This window comes from Arachis hypogaea, chromosome 20 (genome assembly GCF_003086295.3).
Source record: "Arachis hypogaea cultivar Tifrunner chromosome 20, arahy.Tifrunner.gnm2.J5K5, whole genome shotgun sequence".
In the NCBI taxonomy this organism is placed as follows: domain Eukaryota; kingdom Viridiplantae; phylum Streptophyta; class Magnoliopsida; order Fabales; family Fabaceae; genus Arachis; species Arachis hypogaea.
Genome location: NC_092055.1, coordinates 117,066,321 through 117,085,587, shown reverse-complemented (window position 1 = coordinate 117,085,587; position 19,267 = coordinate 117,066,321). Strand labels below are relative to the sequence as shown.

Genomic DNA, 19,267 nt, shown 5'->3' with positions numbered 1-19,267 from the left:
TGTTGTTGATTTGGGAGTAGCTTTCTCCTTGCCTTTCTTGGTGGCCATCCTGAAAGGGAGAAAAGAGAAAGTATGTCAAAATGTCAAGGGGTAGAGCAAGGAAGAGGATGGTATGGGTGGTAATCAATGCATATTAAAGATGAATGAAGTTAACACATGGTCATGACTGCATGTGAAAAACTGTCATGAGGAATATAGTAAGTGCATAGGGTGACAATTAAATGCAAGGTGTTTATTGGCATGCAGGCAAAGGCATGAGTAGCATAGATCAAGCATTCAATGTCCATGTTAAATTACCACAGAATTCAAACTAACAACCTGTTTCGAATAACAATTATATTAAATTAATAAAATATAAAAAGGATTTTGTGAAAAGCAGGCATTTAGAGTAAAAAGAAATAAAAAAATAGTGCACAATGCCATACATGCGTTTTTACAAACACATAGCATGCAAGGTAGGCAAGCGATTGAAAATAATAAGTGGAACATGCAAGCAACCCTTTAAAAATTAACATAAAATTGCCAAACAAGTTCTTAATAATCCACAAGCAAACCATAGGGAATAATAATGACCCTACTAAATATCTAACACCAATTAAAAGAAAAAGAAAGAAAAAGAAAAACATAGATAATACAAGTAAAAAGAAAAAGAAAAGAAGAAGAGAACATAAATTAAGAAGAAGGATAGAAAAGTAAAGAGGGAAGAAGAAAAGAAAAACCTTGTTAATGGTGATGAGAGAGAGAATAGAAAGTGAGAAAGAAGGAAGGAGGAAGAGAGGGAAAGAAAATAATGAGGGGGAAAAGAAAAAGTAGGATTTGGGGAAGAGAAAGATAAGATATTTGGCAAATTAGGATAAGCTGTGCGGCACAGGCGACGTAGACGCGTGGGGGACGCGTTCGCGCGACTTGCACTTAAATGAATTGACGCGGTCGCGTCAGTCACGCGGACGCGTGACTCGTTTTGTGCTACTGGCGCGAGGGAAGCCTCGCGCTCGCACAACTCTCTGTTTAAAACTTATTTTTGCCAAAATCCAGGGTGACGCGGTCGCGTGATCGACGCGATCACGTGAGTGGCCACTATAGGGATATGACGCGGACGCGTGAGCCATGCGTCCGTGTGGTATGGCTTGTGCGTGCAGCACCCGTCTAGCACCACTCTAGCACAACTTTCGGTCATGCACCCTTTCTTACGTCGATTTTCAGGTCACGCGTTCGCGTGGGTGACGCGGACGCGTGGGAGGCATGTTTCCCATGTGACGCGGTTGCGTCAGCGACGCAGTCGCGTGGGGTGATTTGTGCCAAAGGCACGCCTCCAGCCACGCTCCCGCATGACTTTCTATTCGATTTCGTATTCTCTCTGAGCCACCTGCGACGCGGACGTGTCGGCGACGCTGTCGCGTCGCGGCTCTCCCTCTTTTTTTTTTTTTTTTAAATAAAAGTAAAAATGTGCAAATGCAGATGCAAACTAAATGTGCTAATAAAGAGAAGAGTTATTGGAAAAAGAAAACTAAGAATAAAGAAAGGAACGATCATACCAGGGTGGGTTTTCTCCCACCTAGCACTTTGCTTTAACGTCCGTAAGTTGGACGCTCTACTAGCTCAGTCTTCTGTTGTGAATGGATCCTCCAAGAGGAGGATATCTAACTCCTTGTTTTTTGTCACCTTCTCACCATGATATAGCTTCAAACGATGTCCATTAACTTTGATGAGTTCAGAGCTTGAAGGATGACTTAGGTGAAAAACTCCGCACATCTCAGCCTTCTTTACTCTGTATGGACCTTCCCATCTTGATCTCAACTTTCCTGGCATGAGCCTCAGTCTAGATTTGTAAAGGAGGACTAAGTCCTCAGGTTGGAACTCTTTCCTCTTGATGTGCTGATCATGTACAGCCTTCATCTTTTCCTTGTACAGCCTTGAGTTCTCATAAGCTTCTAGGCGAAGGCTTTCCAATTCTTGCAGCTGCAACTTCCTTTCAGCTTCGGCTTTCTCAAATCCCATGTTGCACTCTTTTACTGCCCAAAAGGCTTTGTGCTTTATTTCAACTGGGAGATGACAGGCTTTTTCATAAACTAAGCGAAAGGGGCTCATCCCAATGGGTGTCTTATATGCTGTTCTGTATGCCCAAAGTGCATCTTGTAGCTTGGTGCTCCAGTCTCTTCTATGAGATTTGACTATCTTCTGCAATATACGCTTTATCTCTCTGTTTGACACCTCGGCTTGCCCATTAGTCTGAGGATGGTAGGCTGTTGCTACTTTATGAATTATTCCATGCTTCTTCAGTAATCCTGTTAGTCTCCTATTACAAAAATGGGTGCCTTGATCACTCACGATTGCTCGCGGTGATCCAAAGCGACAAATAATGTGGTTTCTAACAAAGGAAACAACAGTGTTAGCATCATCAGTGCGAGTAGGAATTGCTTCCACCCATTTAGAAACGTAATCTACAGCTAACAATATATAAAAATAACCATTAGAATTTGGAAATGGACCCATGAAGTCAATGCCCCAAACATAAAAAATTTCACAGAAAAGCATAATTTGTTGAGGCATCTCATCCCTCCTGGATATATTACTAAATTTTTGGCATGGGAAACAGGATTTACAAAATTTAGTAGCGTCTTTAAAAAGAGTAGGCCACCAGAATCCACAGTCCAAGATTTTTCTAGCTGTCCGTTGAGGGCCAAAATGTCCTCCACTCTCAGATGAGTGATAGGCCTCTAAGATGGACTGGAATTCTGATTGAGGCACACACCTTCTAATTACCTGGTCAGCGCCACATCTCTATAAATATGGGTCATCCCATATATAATATTTGGACTCGCTTTTCAGCTTGTCTCTTTGATTCTTAGTAAAGTTTGGAGGAAAGGTGCGGCTAACTAGATAATTAGCTACAGGTGCATACCAAGGAACTACCTCAGATACTACTTGCAGGTTATCAAAAGGGAAATTATCAGCTATAGGAGTGGAGTCATCCTTAATGTGCTCAAGGCGACTCAAGTGGTCTGCCACTAGATTTTAGTTTCCACTCCTATCCTTTATTTCTAAATCAAATTCTTGTAGTAGCAGTATCCAACGCATAAGCCTTGGTTTGGATTCCTTTTTAGCTAATAAATACTTTAGAGCTGCGTGGTCTGAATATACTACTACTTTAGTACCAAGTAAATAGGCTCGAAATTTATCCAGAGCAAAAACAATAGCAAGAAGCTCTTTCTCAGTAGTAGTGTAATTAGACTGAGCAGTGTTTAAAGTTTTAGACGCATAAGCAATTACAAAGGGGTCCTTACCTTCACGCTGAGCCAACGCTGCTCCTACTGCATGGTTGGAGGCATCGCACATGATTTCGAATGGCTGGCTCCAGTCAGGTCCTTTCACAATTGGAGCTTGAGTCAGGGCAGTCTTCAGTTTATGAAACACTTGTTTGCAATCCTCACTGAACTCGAACTCAATATCTTTCTGCAGTAATCTGGATAAGGGAAGTGCTACCTTACTAAAGTCCTTAATGAACCTCCGGTAAAAACCTGCATGGCCAAGGAACGAACGGACTTCCCTCACAGAGGAGGGGTAAGGTAAACTAGAAATAACATCCGCTTTTGCTGGATCTACAGAAATGCCAGTATTAGATACAACATGTCCTAGTATAATCCCTTGTTTAACCATAAAGTGACACTTTTCAAAATTCAATACAAGAAAAGTAGCTGGTGCATTGCACAAGCCAAAGGGCATTCTCTTATAAGCATAAGTCCCAAAAGGACAGGTGAAAGTAGTATTTTCCTGATCTTCAAGAGCTATATGAATCTGGAAATAACCTGTATAACCATCTAAAAAGCAATAATACGATTTACCTGACAGGCGATCCAGCATTTGATCAATGAATGGAAGAGGATAATGATCCTTACGAGTGGCCTGGTTTAGGCGCCTATAATCAATGCAGACCCTCCAGGCGTTCTGTACTCTGGTTGCAATGAGCTCTCCATGCTCATTCTTCACTGTAGTGACTCCCGACTTCTTGGGTACCACTTGTACTGGGCTTACCCATTCACTATCTGAGATGGGGTAGATGATATCTGCCTCTAGTAGTCTAGTCACTTCCTTTTTGACAACCTCCAAGATAGTGGGATTCAGTCTTCTCTGGGGTTGACGAACAGGCCTAACTCCCTTTTCTAAAAATATTCTGTGCTCACAAACTTGAGGGTTGATGCCTACTATGTCTGCCAGACTCCACCCAATTGCCTTCTTGTGCCTCCTCAGCACACTAAGTAACTGCTCTTCTTGTTGAGAAGTGAGTTCCCGTGCAATGATAACTGAAAACTTCTACTTGTCCTCAAGGTAAGCATATTTGAGGTGTGGAGGGAGGGGTTTTAATTCTAGCTTCTGCTCATGGTCAGGCTCTGGATTGTCTGGAGTTGGTGACAATGGTAAAGTACTTTCATTGTCCTCAGAAAGTGTCCCCACACTCGGACTTTGTCTTATGTACTTCTCTGCTAACTCCTCCTGGTGAATTTTAGCTACGGTTTCATCTATGATGTCACACTGGAGGATAGAATGATCTTCTGGAGGGCGCTTCATGACTCCATTCAGATTGAAGCTTATTACTCGGCCGTCTATTTCAAAAGAGTATGTTCCTGAAAAAGCATCCAATTTGAACTTCGAGGTCTTCAGGAAAGGTCTTCCGAGTAGGATTGATGATGGCTTCTCTGAGTCATTTTGGGGCATCTCCAGGATATAAAAATCAATGGGAAAGGTGAGCCCTTTAATGCCCACTAATACATCTTCAGCAACTCCAGCCACTGTAATAATGCTTTTATCTGCTAACACAAAACGAGCTGCTAACTTTTTTAAGGGAGGGAGCCTCAAAATATCATATATAGACAAATGCATTATACTCACACATGCTCCTAAATCACACATGCAGTCAGAAAATACCACACCACCAATAGTGCAATTAACCATACATGGACCTGGATCACTACACTTTTCAGGTATACCTCCCATTAAAGCAGATATAGAACTACCTAAAGGAATAGTCTCTAATTCATTAATTTTGTCTTTATGTATACATACATCTTTTAGAAACTTTGCGTATTTAGGTACTTGTTGAATAACATCAAAAAGGGGAACAATTACCTCAACCTTTTTGAATATTTCTACCATTTTAGGATCAGGTTCCAACTGCTTCTTGGGCTTCCTTGCAAGTAGTGGAAATGGAATAGGAATGGCATTTTCTACATTGTCTGTGCCCTTTGGTGCTTCTTCCTGTGATTGAGCTTTTTCTTCTTCAGCCGTGTCCTGTATTTCCTCTTCTTCCTCAATATCTTCTATTTCCACTACCTCTTCAGCTGAGGTGTGTTCTGGTGGGCTTGGCTCCTCCTGATTCCTCTCTTGCAATGTGGTTCCGGACCTTAGGGTAATGGCATTGATGCCACCCTTTGGATTGGGTAATGGTTGAGAGGAAATTCCACTGGAGCTTGCCTGTTGAGTGTTTGAAGTATTGGGTGGTACCAGCTGAGAGATGAGAGCTTGTATAGAGGACGCTGGGCCATTAAGTGAACTTTTCATGTTCCTTTGTCCTTGTGCAATGGATTGAAGAGTATCGTCACTCGGAGAAGAATTAGATTGAATGATCTGTGAAACTTGTTATTGGTTGTGTTGTGGTCCTTGGGACTGCCTTAGGTGAGGTGCTCTGTAAGGCTGGTTCTGGTTCTGCTGCCTGTTGTTGTTATTATTCCACCTCTGATATCCTTGATTATCTCTGCCTCCTCTGTTATTGTTGTCCCTCCAATTCTGGTTAGAATTGTCCCTCCAATTCTAGTTAGAGTTGTCCTGCCATCCATGGTTGTAACTGCCACCTTGATTGTACCCTTGGTTGGGGCGGTCATAGAAGTTATGAGTGGCTGCCTGATGAGCGGAAAATTTATACGCTTTTTGGCATTGCTTTTAGTATGTTTTTAGTAGGATCTAGTTACTTTTAGGGATGTTTTCATTAGTTTTTATGTTAAATTCACATTTCTAGACTTTACTATGAGTTTGTGTGTTTTTCTGTGATTTCAGGTATTTTCTGGCTGAAATTGAGGGACTTGAGCAAAAATCTGATTCAGAGGTTGAAGAAGGACTGCTGATGCTGTTGGATTCTAACCTCCCTGCACTCAAAGTGGATTTTCTGGAGCTACAGAACTCGAAATGGCGCGCTTCCATTGCGTTGGAAAGTAGACATCCAGGGCTTTCCAGTAATGTATAATAGTCCATACTTTGGCCAAGAATAGACGACGTAAACTGGCGTTTAACGCCAGCTTTCTACCCAAATCTGGCGTCCAGCGCCAGAAAAGGAGCCAAAACCAGAGTTGAACGCCCAAACTGGCACTAAAACTGGCGTTCAACCCCAAGGAGGACCTCTACACGTGCAACACTTAAGCTCAGCCCAAACACACACCAAGTGGGCCCCGGAAGTGGATTTATACATCAATTACTTACTCATGTAAACCTTAGTAGCTAGTTTATTATAAATAGGACCTTTTACTATTGTATTAGGTATCTTTGGTCTCAGTTTTAATCCATTGTTCATCTTAGGAGACTACTGATCACGTTTAGGGGGCTGGCCATCTCGGCCATGCCTGGACCTTCACTTATGTATTTTCATACGGTAGAGTTTCTACACTCCATAGATTAAGGTGTGGAGCTCTGCTGTTCCTCAAAGATTAATGCAAAGTACTACTGTTTTCTATTCAACTCATCTTATTTCGCTTCTAAGATATCCATTCGCACCCAAGAACGTGATGAAGGTGATGATTATGTGTGACGCTCATCACCATTCTCCCTTATGAACACGTGCCTGACAAACACTTCCGTTCTACATGAAATAAGCTAGAATGAATATCTCTTAGATCTCTTAACCAGAATCTTCGTGGCGTAAGCTAGAATGATGGTGGCATTCAAGAGAATCCGGAAAGTCTAAACCTTGTCTGTGGTATTCCGAGTAGGATTCAATGATTGAATGACTGCGACGAGCTCCTAACTCGCGATTGCAGGGCGTTAGTGACAGACGCAAAAGGATAGTAAATCCTATTCCAGCATGATCGAGAACCGACAGATGAATAGCCGTGCCGTGACGGGGTGTGTGAGCATATTATTCACTGAGAGGATAAGATGAAGCCATTGACAATGGTGATGCCTCCAGACGATTAGCCGTGCCGTGACAGGGCATTGGATCATTTTCCCGAGAGATGACCGAAAGTAGCCATTGACAGTGGTGATGTATCACATAAAGCCAGCCATGGAAAGGAGTAAGACTGATTGGATGAAGATAGCAGGAAAGCAGAGGTTCAGAGGAACGAAAAGCATCTCCATTCGCTTATCTGAAATTCCTACCAATGAATTACATAAGTATCTCTATCCCTATTCTATTATTTATTATTCGAAAACTCCATAATTATTTTATATCCGCCTGACTGAGATTTACAAGGTGACCGTAGCTTGCTTCATACCAACAATCTCCGTGGGATTCGACCCTTACTCACGTAAGGTATTACTTGGACGACCCAGTGCACTTGCTGGTTAGTTGTATCGAAATTGTGACAAATTATGAATGTGTAATTACGATTACGCGTACCAAGTTGCTCACGTGCCAGGAATATTTTGAGCCTGGACATCACAATTTCGTGCACCACTGCCACAGTGTTGTCTTCCTGCTGGAGCTGCGGATATTCATCAGTATAATGGCTGTAATCGGCACAGATCCTACACACTCTCTGTGGGACTAACTGTTGGCTTTGTTGTGCTTGTTGTTGACTCAACTACATCTGTTTCAGTAAGTTGGTCATTTCACATATACTCTGAGCCAGAGCAGTAGTTTCTTTGCTAGAAGATACCTCTGCAATAGCCTTTGAGCGGCTTTGTTTCTGCCTGTGATTCCTTGTAGACTCAGCCAAGTCGCTGATCAATTGCCATGCCTCATCAGTGGTCTTGTACCTTTTCATAGACCCATTGCTAGCACTTTCCAATGTGGTCTTATCTTGGGGCCTCATGCCCTGTGTGATGTAGCTGAGCAACACTATCTTGTCAATCATATGGTGGGGGCATGCTTCCAGAAGGTTGTTGAAGCGCTCCCAGTATTCATAGAGAGTCTCAGATTCGTCCTGAACAATCATGGAAATGTCTTTCCTCAGTTTATCAGTAACTTCAGCTGGGAAGAATTTTTCCAAAAATTCTCTTCTAAGCGTATCCCAGTCAGAAACGGTTGCTGCGGGTTGAGTATAGTACCACTCTCTTGCTTTTCCCTCAAGAGAGAACGGAAAAGCTTTCAACAGAATAGAAGTTTCATCTGCACCATCGCGCCTGACAGTAGAACATAGGGGTGTTCGCGGTGCGGTTTGGTTCGGTTTTAAGAGAAATGTCATCCGATCCGATCGTTTAATTAAACTGCGGTTCGGTTTAGTTTGGTTTTTTTGTCGAGGCCATCCGAACCAAACCAAACAAATTGGTTTGGTTTGGTTCGGCTTATTCGGTTTTTTCAATCAATTCAAAAAAAATATCAATACTATTACAAATTACCAAAGTTGCAAGAACAAATTAGAAAGAACATAACCAAACTAATTCATTGAATGGCATTACTGTAACAACACAAATACACAATCCACATCATTGACGAAACTTAACTTTCTTTTCAAGTTAATCATTCTCTAAGTACATAAAGATGTGGTACACAAGTATCCATATTTGCTCAACACACTTTCTATTTTTGAATTATTGCACATCACCACAAACAGTAAAATGTTTGCCATCGGGAACATTTATATCAACAAGAGAAGGCAAAGCTTTCAACATTTCTCTGGTTTGCAATACAATCTGGAATGCATAACTAATACAAGAACCAAGACAAAACAAGCAAAGTTAGTAAGTGATAACACTTAAAGAAATTCAAAGTTATTAATGAACTCCTATGCTTAAGTACCATTTGTGTAAGCACTTTTGATTCTTGAAATCATCCATCATTTTCTTCACAAAATCCAAAGTAACAACATCCCCCTCTATTCTTGCTCCTGAATATTGTGGCTCCACATCTAGCATAAAAACAAACTCCAAGTTCTCTTCTCATATCCTGCCAAAGACCAATACCAGATAATGAACAACAAATACTAGAAATCAACAACAATGAACAAATAATTAAAAAAACAGATGCAGAAACACAACAAAATAAAATTACCAGCATTCAGCAACAATGAACAATGAACAACAATCAACAACAATGAACAAATAATGAACAACAATCAACAACAATGAACAAATAGATTGAGCAGAAATTGAATACAAATAAATCACAAAATCAACTCAAAACAAGCAAAAAAAAATTAAACCCAGTAGCTCAAAATCACAGAATCAGAATTATTAATAAATTAAATCATAAAATCAACTCAAAACAAACAACTAAAATTAACAAAATCAGTAAACAAGCACAGTAACTCATTAGTATTATTAACAAAATTGCAAAACAAGCAAAATAAGTGCAGAAAATCAAAAATCAATTCAGAATCACATAATCACAGAATCAGAGAATCACAGAATTTGAACTAAGCAAAACAAGCAAATTTGAACCCAGCAACTCAGAAGTACAGAATCAGAGTTATTAAGAAGAAAATAACAAAATCCTAAACAAATCCAGCAACTCAGAATCACAGAAACTATAATTAACAAAATCAAACCTTAACTATTTCATAATTATAAACCTAATATGTCTAATTAGCTTCAGATACATAGAAGGAGAGAAAATCAAACCTGAAGTCAAGTGGATGGGAAGGAGGAAGAGCACTGGAAGAGGGCCAACCGGTGCCTGCTGTGTTGTGGGTGGGAGATTGAGCAGTGCTGTGTTGTGGGTGCCTGGGTGGCCAGAAACACTGCTACGCCTGGGTCAGTGGGTGCTCTGCCGGGTCAGTGGGTGCTCTGCTAGACTGCTACGCCTGGGTGCGAGGGTGGTGCTGGTGCTGGGTCTTCGTGGTGCTCTGTCCGCGAAGAGGTTCGACGGCGTTGGGAGGAAGGGTCTCTTGCGGCGCTGGAAGGTGCTGCAACGTGAGTTCGCTGCCGGCCTCGAGACTCAAGAATGGGGTTTCACTTTCGAGGGGGAACGGTGCAGACTGTGAGGGCCTGAGGGGAGAACGCAATGAGGAGATCGGCAGGTTTCACTTCCGATTGGGGTAAAGGGGAACGGTCACTCTGAATGGGGTTAGGTCACGCTGGGAGACTGGGAGTGGGAGGCGTGGGGTTAGGTCACGGAGCTGAATGGGGAATTGGGGGTGGGGGGTGGGGGTGTGGTTATTTTAGGGTTTTTAACTTCACCGGTTTGGTTGAGGTTTTCATGGTTAGAACCGAAAACCGAACCGAACCGCAAAAAAAAACTGCCAAACATGTTTTTTTTTGGTTTTTTTTTATTTTTGATTTGTTCGGTTTTCGATTTTTTCGATTCGATTGGTCGGTTTAGTTCGGTCCGGATCGGTTTTGAACACCCTTAGTAGAATAGGCTGCTTGAAAATCCCTCAGGTGCTTGATAGGCTCTTGAGCAGGTAAGCCATGAAACTTAGGCATCAAGTTGAGCAGTGCAGTCTTTATTTCAAAGTCTATAGCCACTGCTGGATGATGCGCTTGAAACGGTTGCATTGTAAAATCAGGGGCTCCAGCCTCCTGGATAGTAATTCTCCTAGGTGCTGCCATGTCACCTACACGTAAATCAACCGAATCAGCAGAAAGGGAGCTTGTTTCTTCCTCAAGTGACGTTTCAGATTTGCCCTCAGAGAGGACTAACTGACGCCGAGCTTACCTTAGTCGTGAGATAGTTCTTTCAATCTCAGGATCAAATACTGGCAAGCTTGGATCAGGAAGATAACGCGTCATTTAACGAAAGAAACATGTAGCTCATAGTAGCAAAAATAAAATAAAATACAAATAAATAAATTCCAATCAATAACTTAGCACTCTATTGCAACTCCCCGGCAACGGCGCCAAAAATTGATGTGGCAGAAATTGACGAGTTAAGAAATTGTTATAAGAGATACGTTGCAAGTACAGTTCTTAACCAACCGAAAATCCGTTTATCAATTTAAAAAGAGTTGTCACAAAATTAAAATTAAAATACTGGGAGTATGAATCCCAGGTCGTCTCCCAACGAGTTGCAGAAAGGTGTGCTATTTTATTAATCAGATGTTTTCTAAAATGAGTTGAGTTGGTAAACAAGAAATTAAATTAGAGAATTTATGTAATTTAAATAAAGACCTTGACTGGGAGTAGATTAGTTGGAAGCCCTATTCTTGTTGGAGTACTCTCAAGATTATTTGGTAATTGAAGGTTGTTCTGCTTAGTTATCCTTTACTAGGTAGAAGAAAGTCAAGCAAGTTGGAAAGCTATTTCTGGTCATAGGTCCTAATCCTTTCCCTTGGAAAGGACTAGTGTCAATGACTAGAGGGCGATCCAACAATAAACCTAATTACAATTTTTCTTTTAAGTAATCCAACTCAAGGTTTCCTTTCAATCATCTCCCAATCAAGTTATGGAACTACTCGCTCATTATGAATGTAAGTTTCACAAAATAAGGAAGAGAAATACTGAAAGACATAATAAATAACAATCAAAAGGATCAATTAAAAATAAAAGTAATTCTTGTATAAATAAATTCTAGAAATAATCCAAGAGTAACTCTGAGTAAATAAAGAACATGAAAGAGTAAGTGACAAGTAAGGAAACAAACTAGAATGACGAAGTCTTGACGGAGGTAATAACTCTTCTCAATGTTCCAATCCAAAAGCAATAAAGTCAAAATCCTAAGAACTATGAATATGTAGAAAGAAAACCTAGAGGAGAGGTAAAATCATATCTAAAAACTAAAACTATGCGGAATGAATGTTCTCTTTGGTCTTTGCATGTTTCCTGGCTCTAATATGCTTTTCTGGGCCGAAAACTGGGTCAAAACAGGGCCCAAAATTGCCCCCAGCAAATTCTGCAGATTCTGCAGATCGCGCATGTCACGCGATCGCGTCATCCAGGCATTCGCGTCATCCAGCGTTTTGCCTTGCCACGTGTGCGCGTCGTCCACGCCTTCGCGTCACTGGTGCAGTTTCCAATCCGCGCGGTCACGTGGGCCATGCGTCTGCGTCACTGCAATTTCCTCTATATCGCGGCCGCGTGAGCCATGCGCCCGCGTCACTTCTCGCCGGTCATCTCCTTAATTCCTTGTGTTTCTTCCATTTTTGCAAGCTTCCTTTCCAATCTCCAAGTCATTCATGCCCTATAAAGCCTGAAACACTTAACACACAGATCACGGCATCGAATGGAATAAAGGAGAATTAAAATACAAAATTAAAAGTCTCTAGGAAGCAAGTTTTCAACCATGAAGTATTTTTAGGAAGGAATTATAAATGCATGCTCATTTAATGAATAAGTGGGTAAAGATTTGATAAAACCACACAATTAAACACAATATAAACCATAAAATAGTGGTTTATCAGGTGCCTAACTTGAGAAACTTCAAGTTAGGCACCAACCCACCCGAGAGTGATGCCTCCTGGTACGCAGCATATGGCACCTGACTTGAGATTTTCAAGTTAGGCATCACCCAAATCTGAATCAATATCCTCCCGGGTGTCCGAAACTCTGTATTCAGGAACCTATTTCTGTTTCAATGACTCTACATGATCCAAACACATGTAAAGCAAAGGAAAAACAGTAAAAACTCAACTAAAACTAAATAAATAACAAAATCAAACCAACAGAAATCAAACTAAAGGATGCGAAAACATTAGGTTGCCTCCCGACAAGCGCTTCTTTACCGTCACTATCTTGACGATCAGCTCCTCTAAGGAGAAGGATCCTAGGGGCTCAGCTCTTCACCCCTCAATGTGAACTTCTTTCCTGTGCTCCCATTGATCAACTCTATATGCTCAAGAGACAGGATCCTATTCACTGTATGAGGCAGGATTGGACATGCAGTGAATACCACGTTCATTCCTGGGGAGAAGTCTTCAGTGGGGATCTTTTTGTTTCTCCATCCCCTGGGTACTTTCTTCTTTTTGGGAACCTCCTCCTTGGTGGATGATGCATTCCCGACACCAAACTTAGGTTTGATGTCAGGAGGAATTTTATTGATTGTCACCAAAGGAGGTTTGAGCTGCAGATTCTGCTGTGCATCATCAGGGAGTTCTTGAAGGTTTGGATCAATAAGCTCAGTCTGCATGCATCTCTCTTCTTCACCTGCTGAATGTATATCTTTGAAGACATGAAAGACTAGTTGCTCATTATGCACTCTAAGCACTAATTCACCTTCTTTCACATCAATTAGAGCTCTTCCAATGGCTAGGAATGGTCTTCCTAGGATGATAGAGGCATTCTCGTCCTCCCCCATGTCAAGAATCACAAAATCTGCTGGGAGGAAGAACTTACCCACTTTGACCAAGACATTCTCCACTAATCCATATGCAGGCTTTAGAGATTTATCTGCCATATGTAATGCTATCCTTGTGTGTTGTACCTCTTGGATTTGCAACTTCTTCATCATAGACAAAGGCATTAAATTGATGCTTGCTCCTAGATCACATAACGCTTTCTCAAAGGTTGTGCTCCTAATGGTGCATGGAATTTGAAAGCTCCCTGGATCTGACATCTGACATCTTCCTTAGCAAGTTATTCTGAATTATGGTACTGCATTCCTTAGTCAGGACCACTATCTCATCTTCTTTTAAAGGATTTTTCTTTGACAATAGCTCCTTCATGAACTTGACATAGAGAGGCATTTGCTCCAAAACCTCAGCAAAAGGAATATTGATTTGCAACTTTCTGAAGACTTCCAAGAACTTTGAAAACTGCTTGTCCTTGGTCTCCTTTTGAAGTCTCTGAGGATATGGCTTTTTAGGCTTGTACTCAGACGCCTTAGGCAATGTAGGATGAGTGTTAAGAGAGACTGGGAATGGATTATCTGCACGCCTAGGAGGGGTGTGTTCCACCTCCTCTTTCTTCCCCTCTGGAGCTTCTTTTTCAACTGGCTCCTCATTAACTTGTGCTTCCGTACTTGCCACTTGTCCACTTATCATGGTAATAGCCTTACATTCCTCTCTTGGATTCTCTTGGATTTGAAATTGTGTTACCAGGAAGGCTATTAGTGGTCCTCTGATCAGTTTTATTAACTTTTGTGGCTAATTGACTCACCTGAACCCGCAAGCTCTTGATTGATGCTTTGGTTTCCTGTATAAAGCTTGCCAATATTGCTTCCAAATCAATGTTCTTCTGGAACTGAGAAGTTGCTTGTTGAGATGACTGAAACTGGTGGTTATTAAAATTATACTGTTGAAAACCACCCTGAGAATCATTATTAAAATTCTGTAGTCTCTGAGGTTGCTCTCTCCATCCAAAATTTGGATGATTTCTCCATCCCTGATTAAATGTCTTGGAATACGGATCATTATTTGGATTTCTAGGAGCATTCCCTATGTAGTTGACCTGTTTAGAAGGAAATTGAGCATAATTATAATTCTCACCTTGCATAAAGCTACCAGTCATGTCATAAGGAGCCTCTTGAGGTGCAATCTGAGTATTAACAGCTGAAACCTACATCCCACTCAATTGTTGAGTAATCAGATTCATCTGCTGAGTCAAACTTTTATTCTGAGCAAGAAGAGCATCAAAAACCTCTACTTCCAAAATGCCTTTCTTTTGAGGGGTCCTAGAGTTCATAGGATTCCTGTTAGATGAGTAGAGATATTGGTTGTTAGCAACCAACTCAATAAGCTCAGTAGTCTCCTCTGGTGTCTTCTTCATGTGCAATGAACCACCTGCAAAATTATCTAAACACATTTTGGACATTTTACATAAGCCCTCATAAAAGATATCCAACTGAGTCCAATTAGAAAAAATGTCTGGAGGGCATTGCCTAGTCAGTAGCTTGAATCTCTCCTAGGCTTCATAAAGGGTCTCACCATCTTTCTGTCTGAAATTCTGAACCTCCACGCTCAGCTTAGTCAGCTTTTGTGGTGGGAAAAATTTAGTCAAAAATCTAGTGACCACCTTGTCCGAAGTGTCCAGGCTCTCCTTGGGTTGAGAATATAACCACAGCTTTGCTCTATCCCTCACAACAAATGGGAAGAGCATGAGTTTGTATACCTCAGGATTCACTCCGTTAGTTTTCACAATATCACAAATCTGCAGAAAATTAGAAATAAACTGATTTGGGTCTTCATGAGGAAGTCCATGATACTGGCAATTTTGTTACACAAGAGTGACTAGCTGTGGCTTAAGCTCAAAATTGTTTGCAGCTATAGGAGGCACCACAATGCTTTTTCCATAAAGATCTGCATTGGGAGCAGTGTATGAGCCAAGCACTCTTCTAGGTTGCTCATTCTCAATTGGATTTGCCATATTGGCATTAGCAGCATGATTATGATCCATAGTGGACTCTGCAGCCTTATAAAGTCTTGCTTGTTGCAAACGCTGCCTCAAAGTCCTTTCAGGTTCAGAATCAAAGTCTAAAAGAGGTTCCTTGTCTCTGTTCCTGCTCATAAACAGACAGAAGACAAGAAAAGATGGGACTCTCTATGTCAGAGTGTAGAGAATTCCCAGTGAGGTAGCCTGTGTAAAATAATGAAATAAAAACACTTACTACTTAATGCTAAAAATTTTCAAAAATAATGATAAAAAAGAAAGCTAAAAATTTTTAAATTTTCAAAGAAAATTAACCAGAAAAATTAAAATAAAATTAACTAGGTAACACCAAACTTAATTTCAGAAATTAAGGAAAAATACTAGTACTAACCCCTTTTCAATTAAATGGTAAATATTCCCTATACCCAAAATTCTGAGTTTCATGTTACTCACTTCCAGAGACACGTCAGATCTGGGACATCCCAAATCATTATTTGCGTCCAATAGGATTTGAACCTATACCAAAGGTTTAGAAGACCTCTGTCCCTTCAAAATTATAAGACAAAATAAAAAAAATTATTACTAAAATGCCTAATCTAAGCAATCAAACAACCAACAGTTGTTAATCACAGTAAACTCCGGCAACGGTGCTAAAAACTTAGTGTGGAATTTATAACCCACAAACTAACCAGAAAGTGCACCGGGTCGTACCAAGTAGTACCTCAAGTGAATGAGGATCAATCCCACGAGGATTGATGGACTAAGCAATAATGGTTAAGTGATTTACTTAGTTAGACAAATAGAAAAGAGCGTTTAGAGGTCAATTGTATCAAACAGTAATTCAGAGAATCAGAAAACAAGCAGTAAATTGAGGTGAAATATATATAGAGAAAATAGTTAAAGTTTCAGAGGTATCTATCTTTCGGATTGACTTTTCTTACTAACTATTTTATTCATGCAAGATTCCATTCATGGCAAACTATATGTGACTATACCCTAATTCCTTAGACCTTTTTAGTCTCCTCTAATCTTCATCAACTGCCAATTCCTTGGTCACTTAATTCCAATTAGAGGGTGAAGTTCAATTCTAGTTTATATGCCACAGAAACCCTAATTACCCAAATATAAGAGGATTATATGTCACGTATCTCGTTAAGTCCAGATAATTAGAAATTTAGGAGAAATTGTTTTCAAGCTGTTTTTCAAGTAAAGAGCTTTTCCAAGTTATACAAGAACTCAATTAGAATAAGGGTCATATTTTCGTTCTTCCCAAATTCATAAGATAAAGAACAAAAATAATTCTTAAAATAGAAATCAGTACATGAATTAAAATAGAAAAATAATAGTATCAATTCATACAATAGACAGAGCTCCTAACCTTAACAGTAGAGGTTTAGTTGCTCATGGTTTAGAGAGAAAACTAAGATTCTGTAAAACTGTAAAATGCGAAATGAGATAGAAGAAAAGAGATGAGCCGGAGCCCGAAGGGCTGATTCTTTTTCCTTTTATATCTAATCCTAATTAATGTAAATTATAATTTCTAAAACTAAATAATATCTTTTCCTATTTTAAAATAAAAATTAAAGTTTAATCAGAATAAATGAAAGATCTCGCGTGGCTTGTGTATAGTGTAACAGCCCAAACCGCCCGCTAGCACGATATTGTCCGCTTTGGCACACAAGGCCTCACGGTTTTGCCTTTGACAATAGGGATGATAGCCAAAGCCCCCCACACTTACTCGTCAAAACACGTCATGCTAGGGAGAGGTTTCCACACCCTCATAAGGCATGCTTCGTTTCCCTCCCCAACCGATGTGGGACCTTACACATAGGCGTGGGGACCACTTCAAAACCTGAACTTGGCGCCTAACTTGAGGAGAGGCTGCGCCTTACTTGAAGTGGGCAGCAAGGAATGGCATGGAATGCTTGAGTGCTGCGCCTAACTTGAGGGGAGGCTGCGCCTTACTTGAAGCCATCAAGACCAATGTTGCGTGTTGTTGTTGTGCCTTGCACCTAACTTGAGAAATCTCAATTTAGGTGCAGCCTTGGCAGAGCTCCTTTGATGCATGTCTCTTGTCCTGGCGCCTAACTTGAGATTTCTCAAGTTAGGCACCACCTTGGCTGCCTTGGAGTTATGCATACTGTTGATTTTGGCACCTAACTTGAGAAACCTCAAGTTAGGCGCCACCCTTGCTGACTTGGTGGAGAAGAAGTATAAACTATTATACATCGTTAGAAAGCTCTAGAAGTTAGCTTTCCAACGCCACTAGAATTACGTCCATTGGACCACTGTAGCTCGAGGTATTCAGGTTTGACTGCAGAGAGGTCAGGGTTGACAGCATCATTCACCTTCTTCTCTTTTTCTGCAGAAACTCCATCAAATCCAGCCGAATGCTACCTAAAATAAACAAAATTACAAACGACTCAAAGTAGCATCCATAGTGGCTAAAATATAATTAATTCTTGATTAAACTCAACAAATTGAATGCAAATTTACTAGGAAAAGATAGGAAAGATGCTCACGCATCAACGGCTAATCCACGACTTCATTGGGGACTTCTCAAGACACCAGTTCAGCCGAGGTATAGGGAGATTAGGGTCTTTGTGGTAAAGGCTAAAACCAAAGGCGCAAAATTCTCTGATCTGGAAGATTCGACCTTGTCTGTGGCGTTTTGAGTAGGATCATCAAGGAAAATAGACTGCAGGAGCTTCACCCTCAATCAGACTGGATCCACACTAACCCTGGGGTTCAGATCTGGAGGAGCATTGGCGACCTCTCAAGAAAGGCATTGATCACATACAGCCTGTCATAGAAAAAATCATTCACAGTTGGAGGAGACAGTAAAACCGAATTGATCCAGAAGAATAAAGCATCTTCGAAGCCTTAACCATCTTCTTATAATTGCTTTCACCATTAATTGAATAACGTTTTCTTTATTTTAATTTTATGCACTTTAAACAACCAACCAACTTTTCTATCCGCCTGACTAAGATCTACAAGATAACCAAAGCTTACTTCAAGTCACAATCCACGTGGGATCGTCCCTGACTCACTCAGGTCTTACTTGGACGACCCAGTGCACTTGCTGGTTCAGTTGTGCGAAGTTTAATTCCGTGCCCCAAGTTTTTGGCGCCGTTGCCGGGGATTGTTCGAGTTTGGACAACTAAAGGATTGTCTTGTTGCTTAGATTAGGTATTGTTTTTAATTTTGTTTGAGTCTTTTAATTTTCTTTGTCGAAAAAATAAAAAAAATTTAAAATTTTTCAAAAGAACCTCTGTTTTCTTTATTAATCTTTATCTTTTGTTTGAGTCTTTTGTTCTTGTTCTTGTTAAGTTTGAATTTCTTGAGTCTTTTTTCTAAAAAGTTTCAAAAATAGTGTCTTTTGTTTGAATCTTGTGTCAATATTTAAGTTTGGTGTCTTCTTGTGTCTTTTCTTTTAAAGTTTTCGAAATTGGTATCTTTAATTGATGATGTATGCATGCAAAAGAATGTAACTAAGGATGCAATGTAAGTGAAAAGAAAAGAAAAACTAAAATTAACCATGGTTGGGTTGTCTTCCAAAAAGCGCTTCTTTAATGTCACTAGCTTGACGTTGAGACTTTTAGGTCAGGAGTCGGATTGTTTCATGGCACCTTTCGCTAGAGCCATCCTCTATCACTGCCAATGCCTCTTTGGCTGTTCTTTTTTGTAATGAACCTCTAGCTAATGAATCAATAGTAGTTCTTGAGGTTTGAGAAATTCCATCATAAAAGAATTGGATCAGAAGCCATTCGTGTAGGTCATAATGTGGACATCCTCCGAGCAGTTTTTTATACCTCTCTCATGCTTCAAGGAATGATTCACTTTCTTTTTGGGAGAAGGAAGTGATGTCCTTCCTTAATCG

The 19,267-nt window shown here is 40.5% G+C and overlaps 1 non-coding gene and 1 pseudogene across 1 annotated transcript; both read left to right on the top strand.

Annotated features, from left to right (window-relative positions):
* Positions 1-14,878: 14,878 nt before the first annotated feature.
* Positions 14,879-14,969, top strand: LOC112787207 (small nucleolar RNA R71; annotated as a pseudogene).
* A 4,191-nt stretch (positions 14,970-19,160) lies between these two features.
* On the top strand, positions 19,161-19,267 carry LOC112788159 (small nucleolar RNA R71). The gene has a single exon (XR_003195536.1). It is a non-coding gene; the product is annotated as a small nucleolar RNA R71 (small nucleolar RNA).